This window comes from Corticium candelabrum, chromosome 11, assembly GCF_963422355.1.
Source record: "Corticium candelabrum chromosome 11, ooCorCand1.1, whole genome shotgun sequence".
Classification (NCBI taxonomy): Eukaryota; Metazoa; Porifera; class Homoscleromorpha; order Homosclerophorida; family Plakinidae; genus Corticium; species Corticium candelabrum.
The window spans coordinates 7,268,592-7,283,299 of record NC_085095.1 but is presented as its reverse complement, the minus strand read 5'-3'; the positions used below and the strand labels follow the sequence as shown (position 1 = coordinate 7,283,299).

At 42.0% G+C, this 14,708-nt stretch overlaps 2 long non-coding RNA genes and 1 pseudogene across 2 annotated transcripts; 1 reads left to right on the top strand and 2 right to left on the bottom strand.

The window, feature by feature from the left end:
• The first annotated feature begins 5,277 nt into the window (after positions 1–5,277).
• On the top strand, positions 5,278–6,940 carry LOC134187258 (poly [ADP-ribose] polymerase 2-like; annotated as a pseudogene).
• A 620-nt stretch (positions 6,941–7,560) lies between these two features.
• Positions 7,561–8,273, bottom strand: LOC134187300 (uncharacterized). Its single transcript, XR_009971070.1, has 3 exons — positions 8,118–8,273; positions 8,006–8,063; positions 7,561–7,751 (listed from the first exon to the last, which is right to left on the bottom strand). It is a non-coding gene; the product is annotated as an uncharacterized LOC134187300 (long non-coding RNA).
• Positions 8,274–13,299: 5,026 nt separating this feature from the next.
• On the bottom strand, positions 13,300–13,985 carry LOC134187400 (uncharacterized). The gene is made up of 3 exons (XR_009971097.1): positions 13,901–13,985; positions 13,684–13,830; positions 13,300–13,587 (listed from the first exon to the last, which is right to left on the bottom strand). It is a non-coding gene; the product is annotated as an uncharacterized LOC134187400 (long non-coding RNA).
• Between the last annotated feature and the right edge of the window lie 723 nt (positions 13,986–14,708).

Below are 14,708 nucleotides of genomic sequence, written 5' to 3'. Positions count from 1 at the left end.
AAATAATAAAAATGTATGTTGAAAATAGACCTGAAATAAACCATACTCAAAATCCAAATGACAATAACGTTACTAGCTGTTACAAGTTTCACGACACCCTCTCATGGATTGTCTCTAATTCTTATAATTTAGAAAACTGTCAATGTTACCTTTTTGTCGATGTCCAATAAATTGTCGAGTTTTGTCTCCCAATTTTGGCATTGCGTGCAATTTTGGTAATTTTGCTGGATAATCTGGAAGTGAGGCAAACCCAAAGCTGACTTCATATGCTGATTCAGGCAAAACTCTTGCAAGTTTCTGAAGAAACAATGAGCTGGTTTGTTGACTGAAGAAAGCAATCATGAGACGCAGCATTGCCAATCCTGGTAGCAAAACAACCAGTTTGCAACTCTTAGCCCGAAATAGTGAAATTTGTATATCTGATTCGTTGCATTTACTACTTGCAGATAGGACATCAATTACAACGCCCTGGTGTTCTTCAATGTCATCTTTTTCAATTCCCTTGACAAGAACTGTAACCAAAGCCTTGGTAGCAACATGGACAACATAAATCTTTTCTTTCGGGAAATCCCATGGAGAAGCTGTTCGATAGTACTTAATGCTTTTTTCTGGAATTCCAAATGCATAAGACAAGCACTCCTTTAGTCTTTTCCAATAGTCTGACTGCTCATTGAAGTCTTCTTGTAACTCTTTATTCACAAAAAAATATACTGCTTTTCTCTGCGCAGACGTGCTGCCACTAGGAACAAACTCTAAACATAACAGAAATCTAGTGAGAAAGCTAGACTTTAATAATGCATATTAATACATTCAGCTATCTATAATGCCAAACCGACTGTTCAGTAATCACACCTGATTACAACCCTAGGCCATGCAAAACTACACCTTGTAACAGTTACTAAAAACCAAACATAATCTGCTCTCTAAGCTCTGCTCTCTGGTACACCAAAACAGCTTAGTTGCATGCAGGAGTCGATCTCTCCAGAGGGGACATAAATCCAATTAATTAACTCCAAAAACTAATCGATTGTTTCTCTATCAAATTTCTGTAACTAAAATAAAGTATATTCCGTCAATGTGTTGTGTCACTGTCCAATGCTCTCCTCACTGTTCCTCCCACCTTAGCTTCATCACAAGCAGACAAAAACTGCTCAAAGGTACAACGTCTGTTTTCATTTGTCCAAGGCAAAATGTGTACAACTGTCATTTACATTCAATCAGCATGCTTATAAAACTCCAAGGTAATACCAATTTCATGCCACCACCTAGCCTCGAAGTTCAAGACCGTCTCCCAAACAAAATGAGAAAGTGGGAGACGGTCTGGAACTTTTGGGAGACGGTCTGGAACTTCGAGGCTAGTCAACACCCTAAACCAACTTCGGCTACTTTCTCTTTAATTAGTGGAGTGACCATCTCAGAGGATGCGTTTGATTTGCAGTTCCCGGCAGTTCCGGCAGCTCCAGAACTGCCAGAACTGCTAGAACTCGCGTTCGAGTTAGTTCCAGAACTGTTCCGACTGATTCCGACAGTTCTGTCCACAACCTGGAACTGCTAGAACTGATGATGCGCTCTCTGGTCTGGAAGTTTGAAGCTACGACTAACATGCCTCTTTTCTGAAAAATTCCTGGAAGAGTAAAAGCGCACTATTGCAGACAGCTGTACAATGTACTGATATTTTTGTGCACTCTATCGCTGTTTGCGGAAGGTTTGCATCCAGCACAAGGTCAATTGCAACAAGAGGCACTGTTAGCTGAAGTCGCTCTGGTAGTCGATGGATCGGCAGCTGATGCAGCCCTAGTAGGCGTTGACATTGTTTCCGATAGCAGTTCCAGTTCACAAAGCAGATTTTTCATTCGATTTAGTTCTGATTCTGTCAGTTCCAACAGTTCCTCATTTTCAGCTCTAGAACTGCAAATCAAACGCGTCCAGAGTCACCTCAACTTGTCTCACCACATGCAGCTGTCTATCTCTTTAGATTTTTCTAATCCAGGTGCTGCATGAGGTGACATGGTATCACTTAAATGCTGTTGTGGTAAAGATGGAATGTCAGCAACGTTGGCTAGTCAAGAACCCTCCTCCACTCTAGGTAATGTATCATTACTAAAAGCAGACTCTAAACATAACAAAATGCGATAAGAAAGACTTGTGAATGCATATTATTAAGTTCAAGTCTGGGGCGCGTTTCTTTAGCCTCCACCGTCTAATCCGGATTAGGTGGTGGAGTTCCTGCGCGTTTCTTTTTTCTCCACCGGTGGAGCTGGTGGAGCTCCACCAGCTCCACCAGCTCAACCGCCTTTCGCTGGTTGAGCTGGTGGAGGTCCGGTGGAGGTAGATCACTGCGCATGCTCACTGCTACACAGAATCAAAGCCACACAATGAAAGATACCAGTTAGAAGCAAAAGCAACATCTCGGTGTCGTCCAATAAGTCAGTGAACAGGGAAGCTGCAAATGCAACAATAGCCATGCACGTAGGACAAGAACAGATCCATTTCGCAATATTAGCCGAATGCGCATGCTCACCTCCACCGGCACGTTTCTTTATTCCACACTAATCCGCCTCCACCGGAATACATCCAGCTAATCCGGTGGAGGTCCACCACCTCAACCGGATAAGTCGGTGGAGAATAAAGAAACGCGCCCCTGTTCACACAATCATCACCCAGAGATTCTAGTATCAACATCCCAGCCATTTACCCAGATAAAATTGATATGGTTCAACTACACGTGGAGAGGTGGTTGTTTGAGCGCTTTCACACACAGGGTTAACTTGAGTTAAATCAGGTTAACTTTGGGTTAGACTCCAATTATCCCAGTCGTGTGAAGGCGAGTTTAGTAAACCCAAGTTATTAATCCGGGTTAAGACTGAGGGTTAAGACTGAGGGTTAAGACTGAGGGTTAAGACTGAGGGTTAAGACTGAGGGTTAAGACTGAGGGTTAAGACTGAGGGTTAAGTATGGTTAGACGGAGTTAGAGTGGAGTGAAGACATGCCCTAATATATGCAAAAACGCCCTAGAATCCATCGCGCCAAATTACAAATGGCTTCTCCTTCTGGTGTTTCGATATCACCTATATTGCTTTCCTATTCTCAAGCAGAAACTTCAAGCAATCGATGTATTCGCTCTACTCTACTGCATATACTAATTACCCGTGTTCTACGCGTGAACGCAAGTTGGGTGGAGTAGGGTTATCATAACTCTATCCTAACCTGAGTTAACTCTGTGTGTGAAAGCGCTCATTGGTGTAATTAAATACTCTGTGTGAGCTTTTGGATGTGGATTTGAGATAGTTTAGGCTCCACCTACAAAAGCAACATGCAATCTGATATGCTCTTTGACCAGATAAAATGCATATTGTGTCATCAGGTGAATGCCATTTGTAAATTGAATTAAACGTTACCAACTGAAATGGCCTTCCTAGTACACATCTGTTCAGCTTTCAAAGATGTTTAAGACATCATCTGACCACAGCTTGATGACTATGCATTCTAAATTCTATTCTACTCACAGTATGTTATGTTTATTCTAAATTTAGTTTGGACCTCCTGAGCGGTATTTAGTAATGTGATACTTATGATGTCTCCTGTGGACAGGCAATACTAGCTACCACACCATCTGGAATGTGTGACAAATTAGAAAATCTGTTTTCAGCAATTTAATGTCAAACTGACTGTTCAGTTACAATAACTGATTGCAATAACATAATCCATTACAACATCAGCCCATACACAACTTACACAACTTAAAATAGTTATGCATGGGCTACTAAAACAGTACACATTTCTTTCTGAAGGACACCATGCCAATCTAAGTTGCACTGCATGTAGTCTATAGCTTATTAGAACAAACCACCTCTCTCTGATCTTTCTTGTAGCTACACACTGCTGCTGCAGCAAACACTCACAAAGACAAAACCACCATCTCTAGTATAAATTGGCACATCCCATGCAGCTTGATGTCAAAACGTCAGACATGCCCCTACACGTGCAAACTGCATGGTTTGAATTGTTTCCTACAATAAATGCTTACCTTCAATGCTGGTTTGACGATCTGGTCGAAGAGACTTCTCTACACCATTTAATGTTTCATCTTTAACCTCCAGCAGTACATCGCAAAATTTGTCAAACGATCCTTCAACTTCTTTACGTAGCACAAACAAAATTTCTAGGGCCAAGTCAGTATCTAACTTATCTGAGTTGGTGAAACGCTCGAGTTCATCTTCATTGATGAGGTTCTCACTAAAAAGTCGCGCAGGAAGCCGATTCCGACGTGGAGACAACATCTCAGCAACTTTCACAAGCTTTGGTTTCAACCGACTATCCCATTTTGGATCAATTCGTATAGCCATCTGTATAACAAGTGATACGAAGGAATCCTCTACACCAAAAGCAAAACCAAATGCAGCTGCCAAACGATACGCTCACGTAAAGCACAAACGCTTCAGTACACGCGGTTGCTACCTACGTTTGTACGGGACTTTAGCCCCGTCTTTACCAAAAAAGGCAAAGATTTTAGATCGCCTCGCCAGGCCAATTATAAGCTGTGGTGCAATTCTACAATCGCAGCTTGTTTTACTCGTTGACCTTCCATGTCCAGTTTCAATTCGTGGCACTGCCATGTAGGTCTAACGATCACATGCACGTGACTAGCAACGCCCTTCAAGGTATTGGTCACGTGCGGGAATTACACGTGTACATACTTAATTAATTAGATAGCAATCCTTGTTCTATGTCCATAAATGCTCTCTAGCTCCTATTTCCTGCAGAAATCAACGACATCACGTAGCCTGACAACCAACAACCAAATTGTTGTCCAACACCAAACAAACAAATTCAATGATTTGTAGCTATAGGTAACGTGTACACGTAAACCCTTCTTACATCTTTAATGACAAGTTCAATCGACCCTCAGTTTTCACTACATGCTACACACATGCTCTTTCTATTTCTCATTGTTTTGCCAACAACAGGCTGCAAGTTACTCTTCAATTTAATTAACAACACCACACTATCACAACTCAAATATATAAAAATTAAAAAATAAATAAATAAATAATAAAGTACTAGCAATAATTAAAATAAAATCAAAATAGTAACAATTAAATATGACAATGCTGCATTTCTTGCTATTGCTTAGGTGCACAAAATCAACTGAAGTGGCAAGAGAGCAGCCTGTTATCTTACTGCAACCTCTGCCAGTAGTGTAGACCTAGCAACTATTTACTCCTACATTTCTCTTAGAATTATCATTGACAGTTGCATGTTCAAACATAAACTATCATGCACAAACAATCGTTAGCTATCACTCACAATGCCAAATTTCATGCAGACGGAGGCTGTTGTGAGCCAAATTTACTAAGAGGTGTGCTGAGTTTTATAGGTCTGAATGGCCATGCACTTGCTGAAACTCTAAAGACACTGGTAAGTTTCTTAACCAGTCAACACGCTGTGATTCATCTAGATTTAAATGTATTCACAGTCTCATTCTTTACCAGGCTACGTGATGTCGTTGATTTCTGCAGGAAATAGGAGCTAGAGAGCATTTATGGACATAGAACAAGGATTGCTATCTAATTAATTAAGTATGTACACGTGTAATTCCCGCACGTGACCAATACCTTGAAGGGCGTTGCTAGTCACGTGCATGTGATCGTCTGACTTGCGTATCTTGTGCCTAGCTCTAGAGTCTAGCCTCTCGTATGTAGTTTGCAAGTTTTATGTTGTTACTAGTGTTGGACTTTAGTTATAGTTATGTACTTTGCAGTGATGTATAATAGTTCCATGTTTGAAATATATGGACAGACAGACAGACAGACAGACAGACAGACAGACAGACAGACAGACAGAATCAAGTTTATTGTCAACAATCTTCACTACTACAAACAGTTATTGTTAAAATGAAATGTTCTACTTGTAGTCCGAGACTATTGCTAATGAGTACTGACAGACAGACAGACAGACAGACAGACAGACGAACAGACAAAGTGCAAACAAATGTGTTTATGTGTTTAGCTTGTTGAGCGTTACGTTAAAACAACACACGCCAAGACTCACAATCAATACACTCTGGATGTCCTCGACGTTTTCTCTATCGACAAGAAGTCGACGTTCACCGACATCGGCAACAGGTAACCACACAACACAGTCACAACATCCTTCTATCACTCATTGCACAAACATCCATCATATCAGGCAGCTCTTATGGAATGGCTCTATAGGCTGACCAATTGGGTTGGCATTCTGAGTGAAGGTCTCAAGATTGCACCCCCAGAAGACCAGTCACAGGCTACATGGTATTACATCAGCTGTTTATGATATTTTAATGTGTGATTTTTGTATGTTTTTGTTTCAGTTTGGAAAAGGTGTCTATTTTGCTGATATCTGTTCGAAGAGTGCAAACTATTGTTTTGCTACTCGCTCGAAAAACGTCGGTCTTCTTCTACTTTGTGATGTTTGTTTAGCGTCGTCGTTGTTTGTAGATTGTTGGTGTGATTGATGGCTGTGTGGTGTAGGTATCATTGGGGACAACGAATGATTTGTTAGCTGCAGATTACGAAGCAGATCAGCTGCCTCGTGGAAAGCAGAGTGTTATGGGGAAAGGAAGGATTGCACCGGAATATACATACAATGTGAGGAGACAGATTGAACAGATTGAGACAGATGGATGGACAGATAGATAGACAGACAGACAGATAGACAGATGGACAGACAGATAGATGGACAGACAGATAGATGGATAGACAGATGGACAGATAGACAGACAGACGGATAGACAGACAGATAGACAGACAGACAGACAGACACACATACATACAAATTTATATTTGTGCAGGTCTGATGGTTGTGTCGTTTCTCTCGGTCCAACTTGTGATACCAAAGTACTTAACCCACACCGCTACACACTGAACTACAACAGTGAGTCAACTGTTCTACGCACCTCTCAGCCATGGTCAACAGACTAACATTTGTATTTTTGTCATACAGTACGTCATATATGATGTGAAGCAGGTAAGATGCACGAATGTAATACATAACTTCATCTATCAATAAAACAAATAATGATTAATTAGTAACTAATACCTATAATATAATTAATTATTATTGATATTTAATATAATACAAAATAATATAATTAGTATAGTAATTTGTTGTGTAGTCACTAAAGTGAGAGTTGGTCGACTAGAATCCTGATGCATACATACATGTGCACACTGTGTCTGATATGGACAACAGGCATGAGTTTGTTTGTGTCTGTCATGGTTAACTAAGACGTGTGTCCTCAATTTAACATGTTTCCATGTTTACAGGATTGTTGATATTGGAGATAAAATATTACAAAATTAATAATTAATAATTTATTTAATTAATTAATTAAATACATAAATAATTAGAAACATTAAATGCAAATATTTACTTCAATAGACACATGAGGGTGACACAGTGTTTTCTTGTAGATCAAGATGCGTTATCTGGTGAAGCTGAGATTCAATTTCCAATAGCTATCAGCAGTTCAATACAAAACAACTAAACTTTTGTCTTTACTGTATCTTCTATGTACACTATTTGTACAATAACTTCCATTCTAATGAGTGTTCATCTTGTAAGAAGAGGCTGAGGTTTGTGTGTCTGTCCTTCACTCGTGGTATGATATCATGCTGTACAAGTCGACATAAATGAACGTATTGGTGGCTGCTTGACATCCTGCCACATCCAGTCAATGATGAAATATCAGAGATGATCAAGTTGAAGTGAACCTACAGACACAATCAACGTCTCATTGGTGTGTATTTGATATACTGAATAATATGTGAGTCAAGAGACACTTATAAGTGGTCAATTTATGTTCTAACTATCTTGTGACTGTTTTGTGCTCAGTTGTATGTCTCTGTTTTTGTGTGCCTGTCTGTATTTGTGTTGCTCTACAATTGTTTTCTTTCCACTCACTCATGCACACACATTTGACTCAACAGATGCACCAACAGTATGTCATCCAACTCAATAATGTTACCTTGTTCTCGGGCAGTTACATCATTGCTTTGTGTGTAATTTCAATCAGTTGTGTCATCCTATCAATAACCATCTTGTTCACAAACAATCCACTGTCATCAAAATTTTGTTACTTTCTGATGATATTTTCTTCTGGATGATAATCTTCTACATATATTGTAGCTGCACACAGCAATAAGGCTGTTGGTTCGTAGCAAGCAAAGTGTGTTGTCTCCTTTCTCATATTTTCCTTTTCCCGTCCACATATAGATCATTACTTCTTTGTTTACAGAGCAAACAACAATTGTTATGTCCACTATATATCACTCTGTATGACTCAAGTTCCAATCAGTTTGTGCTAAGCTTAGATTCAATCTCTCTCCTGACTATTCCTCCCACTCCAGCTTTATCACAAGCAACCAACAACTGCTGAACTGTAGCATGTTGGGTTTGATCTGTCCAGGCTGACAAAACTTTATGTAATTTCTCTTTCAACTTGAAAATTGGTTGGTCACATTCCCTTAGGACTCCTTCTGAAACACCAAGGTATATACCTAGTTCATGCCAACGATGTCTAACGTTTTCAGCTACTATTTCTTTGATGAGTGGAGTGACTCTGTCAGAGTCACCAGGTGGAGCCGTCTTCTCAGTGTTTTGTAGTCCAGATGCTGCATCAGGTAAAATCAAGTAACTCAAATGCTTTTGAGGTTCAGATGGAATGCGAGCAACAAGTAGAGCATCATACAATTCACATACCATCAGTTGGTTGTCTCGTGACTCTAACCACTCACTTAATATGCGGAATGCTGGTGGCTGGACAACACTGGAGTCAGAAATGTTTTGCTGTAGCTTTGATAACGTAGACTGGTCAGAACCAAATATGATACTTGTTAGGTTAGGCCAGAACTCTCCAACATCTGCTGCTATCTTGTGGAGGTCCATTTGATTTACTGGAGTTGCACTTTCTGAAGACAAAACGTGACAGAGAGGAACACCTACCTGTACACTTGGACACACTAAATAAATACACAAATACACATATATAAACACACATTCTATGTGAAGACAGGATTCACGGTTGTTATTTACCCTGTTGTACTGCATTGATATGTTTTGCCATCTCTGCACTGTGTCTTCCTGCTGTAGCATCTACTGCAAATGATCCCCACCTTTCATTTGGAACAAACTGTTTAGCTCGGCTGAGGGGAGACTTCCTACTTGTGCTAGAAGAACTTCCACTGTAGATGAATCTATCAGGGAGAACACCAGGAACAGACTGAAGAAGATCCTCCATATCTGACACACAACGAAGAAGAGCATGCCACAATCTGCCAACACTGTGATGTGACTTGACTACTCTACCACTGAGACATATAAAGCCAGGTGAAATATTCTTGCTGCAATCGAAATGCACAGTCACTGCACCATAACACATCAGCAGTCCACTGCTCCAGTGACAAATATAATTGGAGTGACGATGGCAACGAGCAGACAGTCGTTCAAACAAGCCCAATGGACGATCATATGCAAATGAGTATTTGACAGAAACTTGCATGACTCCATGTGGTATATCTGAAGTCCAAAGTTTACCAACATCCTCTGGTTCCTCATCGTTTAGTAACCATGGCAACAGCAAGCCAACATTATGTTGTTTTAGCTGAAAAATTATTTCTTTGCAACTGTCTGTTTGCTCTTGATGACGATTTTCCTCTATCACTTGACCAGATGAATATGATGTCGTGTTGGTGCTAAGCGGTGAAGTTAAAGTGATCTGACGTCTCCCCAAAGTGTCTCCCAGTTCCTGAACTACATTATCTGATGAGCCAGTTAGATAACCAAAGTCGAGAGCAAGGAAAAGCTTAATAAACACGTCAACATAACAATCTTCAGTAAGGAGGAACTCACTCCACAGCACCAGCAGCATAGATATCCTAGCAATGCCATTAGAAACAAGGTCATTGTGCATGTTTTCAAACTGATCACGACTGATATTAACACTTCTGAAACGATGGTCATATTCTAAAGATTCGTGATCATGTCTGAAAACAGCCTTAAGTAAATTAAGTGACCACAAATGGTGGTACAGGAAAGAGAACTTCTACTAAAGTCGGGTGATGAGAGTAATACAGAATGCTTCCTACCTGGTTCAGGTAGTTTAGCAACTCACGACAGCTTTCTTCTGTCAGTCCGTGCTCTACACACAGTTGCATTGCATAAGAAACATCTGTAATGGGGACAGACGTGTGAGGTTGTGGTGTAATCAACTTGTCTTCTACAGTCACCCATGATGACGGCAGCTTTGTGTGCAGTGAAGGCAGCAGCCTTTCGTCACAATTAACACAGTTCTCCTAAACGATCCTTCACACTGACCACTCCCTCATGTGTAGCTGCACTCGTCAATAGTACATTTTTTCAACAGTTATTCGCTGTTGAAAAGGCGGGCGGGCGGGCGGATGGATGGATGGGCGGATGGGCGGATGGGCGGGCGGATGGGCGGGCGGATGGGCGGGCGGATGGGCGGGCGGATGGGCGGGCGGATGGGCGGGCGGATGGGCGGGCGGATGGGCGGGCGGATGGGCGGGCGGATGGGCGGGCGGATGGGCGGGCGGATGGGCGGGCGGATGGGCGGGCGGATGGGCGGGCGGATGGGCGGGCGGATGGGCGGGCGGATGGGCGGGCGGATGGGCGGGCGGATGGGCGGGCGGATGGGCGGGCGGATGGGCGGGCGGATGGGCGGGCGGATGGGCGGGCGGATGGGCGGGCGGATGGGCGGGCGGATGGGCGGGCGGATGGGCGGGCGGATGGGCGGGCGGATGGGCGGGTGGATGGATGGTGTTTCAGAGATTGTGTCTACCTTAGGTTCAAAAGCAGTATTTTGGCATCCCGAGACTTGCAGTTCAACAATTTGTGAAGACATGCGTTATCTGCGCATGTAAAACGCCACAAATGTCAGTAGCTACTGTCAAGCCGATTATTTCACCAGGTTTCATGCGAAGAGGCCAGATAGATCTTATTGATGTGACAGTAGACCCTGATGGAGACTTCAAATATATCGGTCATTATATTGACCATTTTACCAAATTCAATTTCCTGTGGCCTCAGCATAGGAAGAAGTCAGTGGAAGTGGCCAGATGTCTTATTAAAAATGTCTTCAGTGTTGTTGGTCTCCCACTGATATTACAGCATGACAATGGGAAAGAATTTTGCAATAAGGTAAGAACATTACCTAAAGTCTCGACCAAAAATTTATTACTCTTGTTCTTTTATTTTCTTGCTACAGATCATTCGAAAAGTTGTTAGATTATGGCCAGGAGATTGCAAAATTGTGACAGGTCGTCCACGCCATCCTCAATCTCAAGGCCTTGTCGAACAGGCCCATAGAACTGTACAACATATGCTTGCTGTCCGTCGTGCAGAGTATCCAGGAACGGGATGGACCAAATATCTTTCCCTAGTGCAATGTACTTGTGCTACTGACGTTGCATCACAGATTATGTTTTAGATTTGTATTCTTGTACACAGATGCTATGAACACACAAATCCATAGTGCAATCAATGTGGCGCCTTATGACGTTGTTTTTGGACAGCCCCCAACAGATGGTGTGTTTCCTGGTTCCCATAAAGATGTTCAACCTGAAGAAGAGGATTTGCTGAAGGTTCTAAAAGATATTCCTACATTGACTGACGGTACAATGATGCAGTTACCCTAATACTTTTCCAATTATTTTACTTGTATCTTGGTGTTAGAATATGGCAACGATTCCCCTGATGAAGGAGATGGTCATGTGGAGGATCACACAGTTTCTACATGTATAATCAGTGTGTGTGTGTGTGTGTGTGTGTGTGTGTGTGTGTGTGTGTGTGTGTGTGTGTGTGTGTGTGTGTGTGTGTGTGTGTGTGTGTGTGTGTGTGTGTGTGTGTGTGTGTGTGTGTGTGTGTGTGTGTGTGTGTGTGTGTGTTAAAACGTTTCATAATAAGCTTCCAATTTTACTTGTATATTGGTGTTAGATGGCAATGATTATTCTGATAAAGGAGATGAAGATGATGTGGAGATGGCCAGAGTTTGTAGAGGTATATTATAAGTTGTGTGTGTGCGTTGTGTGTGTGTGTGTGTGTGTGTGTGTGTGTGTGTGTGTGTGTGTGTGTGCGTGTGTCTGTGTGTGTGCGTGCGTGTGTCTGTGTGCATGCGTGCGTGCATGTGTGTGTGTGTGTGTGTGTGTGCGCGTGTGTCTGTGTGCATGCGTGCGTGTGTGTCTGTGTGCGTGCGTGTGTGTGTGTGTGTGTGTGTGTGTGTGTGTGCGTGCGTGCGTGTGTCTGTGTGCATGCGTGCGTGTGTGTGAATATTGAAACGTTGACACAAACTAGATAACCTAACTGTTACTATGTATTGCTGCTAGCTGACATAACTTGTCAATTTGGCAATGCCACCATCGCCTCTCCTCCAGACAATGACAATGACAATGATGACATAGAGACAGTAGGAGATACTTCTTCATTGGCTGATGGTTAATGATGCAGTTACACAATGTTCTTCTAATTATTGTACACGTATATGATGTTAGATGATGGCATTGATTTTTCTGAGAAACGCTTTGTGGAGATGGATGAAGTTTCTACGTGTACAAAAACTATATTTAATGTTGCCAGTAATTAACCTTACTCTTATAAATCAATTAGGCAATGGCAATGATTATATAGAGACTTCAGAAGGATCAACAGGTATGAAATATACATACGTAATACATATGTACATACATACATTTATGGTCTGTATACACCCTTCAATGATAGCAGCAGCAAAGTGTGTCTTTTTCTAATGCAGGTGGCTTGTTAGGAACAAGTAGACAACACATACAAAGAAGAAAGAGAGCGTTAGATAATTACATCAAATCAGCAGAGAAGCAAATGTACAAGTATTCCAAAAGCAAACGAGCGAAACTACAACCATATGCAGTGGGTGACTATGTCACTGTTAGAATTCCCCAACAAGACAGGATGTCAACGGATCTCCCACGTCTTCTTGCAGTAGTGGTTGAAATCCGAGGGACAAAGAGAATCAGCTACCGTCTCAGGTACATGTAGTGGCTTCTCCCTTGTCTTCCATAAATTGATTATTTATATCCTATCAAAACAGGTCAAAGTACGGAGTCTTGGAGAGATTGTATGATGATAACAATCTAGAGGTATTTCTAGGCAAGATTGAGGATCTCAGTACGTCTAACTGGGAGAATGACCGAAAGATATCTTTAAGGGAAGCGGTGAGATTGGCTAGACAGAAGCGTGGAGGGTTGCCTGCAAGACGTTGCAAATGTAGAAAGGGATGTGTGACAGGAAGACAGTGTCCATGCCTTCATAATGGTACTGTGTGCCACAGCAAGTGCCACCGTGGAGTAAAATGTATGAATCTTGCTAGTTTAAAGCAACCAACAAAGCCATCAACAAAGCCATCAACATCAACAAAGCCATCAACAAAGCCATCAAGCCATCAAACGCGTTATCGACCAGTGACTGTAAGTGCAACAATAGTTGTACCGTTGTGAAGAAATGTAGCTGCCGGGCAAATAAGAAACTGTGCTCCCCCAAGTGCCATCGTGGTCGGATGTGCTGCAACGTCGGAAGACAAGAAAGAAGAGACTGAGATTATTATCATGGACTTGAATGTCAAACACGAACGCCCAGCAAAGAACAACGATTGGTTACCTCATCTTCAGCTTGACAGAGGAGATGAACTGAGGTTGCTAGGTGGGCAATGGCTCTATGACACACACATTTCAGCTGCACAACGTCTTCTAAGGGATCAGTTTCCTACAATTGATGGACTAAATTCTCCTCTGGTGGGAATGTCTCCTGGGGGATTTACAGCAGCCACAAACGGTGCCGTTCAGATACACAACAACGAACGGCATCATTGGCTCACCTCCACTGCAGGAGTTATAGAAAGCTGTGCCCATGTATACGTATATGACAGTCTGTCATCTAGGACGTGCCCTTCGTAGGCAGCTTGTTGATATTTACAGGCTTCTGGCTGACAAGGATGGCAAAATTGATGTAGCCATCAAAGCAGTGCAGCAGCAGTTACTTGGGGAGGGAAACTGTGGCCCCTTTGCTGTGGCTTTTGCTACAGCATTGTGTCATGGAATTGATCCCAGTACTGTATCTTTCTCTGAGCGTTCTCTAAGAAAACACCTGCACTTCTGTTTTCAGTCAGGTACTCTCACTTGCTTTCCTCAAGTTAGCCGTACAACAAGATCTACTGAAGTAAAGACGGCAATCAGCATCCATTGTCTGTGCTACTTGCACCTTCCTGGGAAGCAAATGGTCCAGTGTGATGACAGTGAGAACTGGTATCACCTGGACTGCGTTAGTTCATCTTCAAACGGTGTGGCGAGTGCGGCCAAATTTCCCAACAACCAACTTGGCACCGTCGAGAGTGCACAAAGAGACAGAACTAACAATGATTGAGTCGTGTGTATTGTCTAGTTTAGATGTCTGTCTGTCTGTCTGTCTGTCTGTCTGTATGTATGTATGTATGTATGTATGTATGTATATCTGTCTGTCTGTCTGTTTATCTGTCTGTCTGTCTGTTTGTCCATTAGTTTATCTAGGGTTTGTTTGCTTTTACAAGTTTCTAGCATATGTATACAAGTAGAGTGTATATGAGAATAAAGTATCTGTCTGTCTGACTGTCTGTCTATCTTTCTGTCATAATCATGTATTTTCATAAA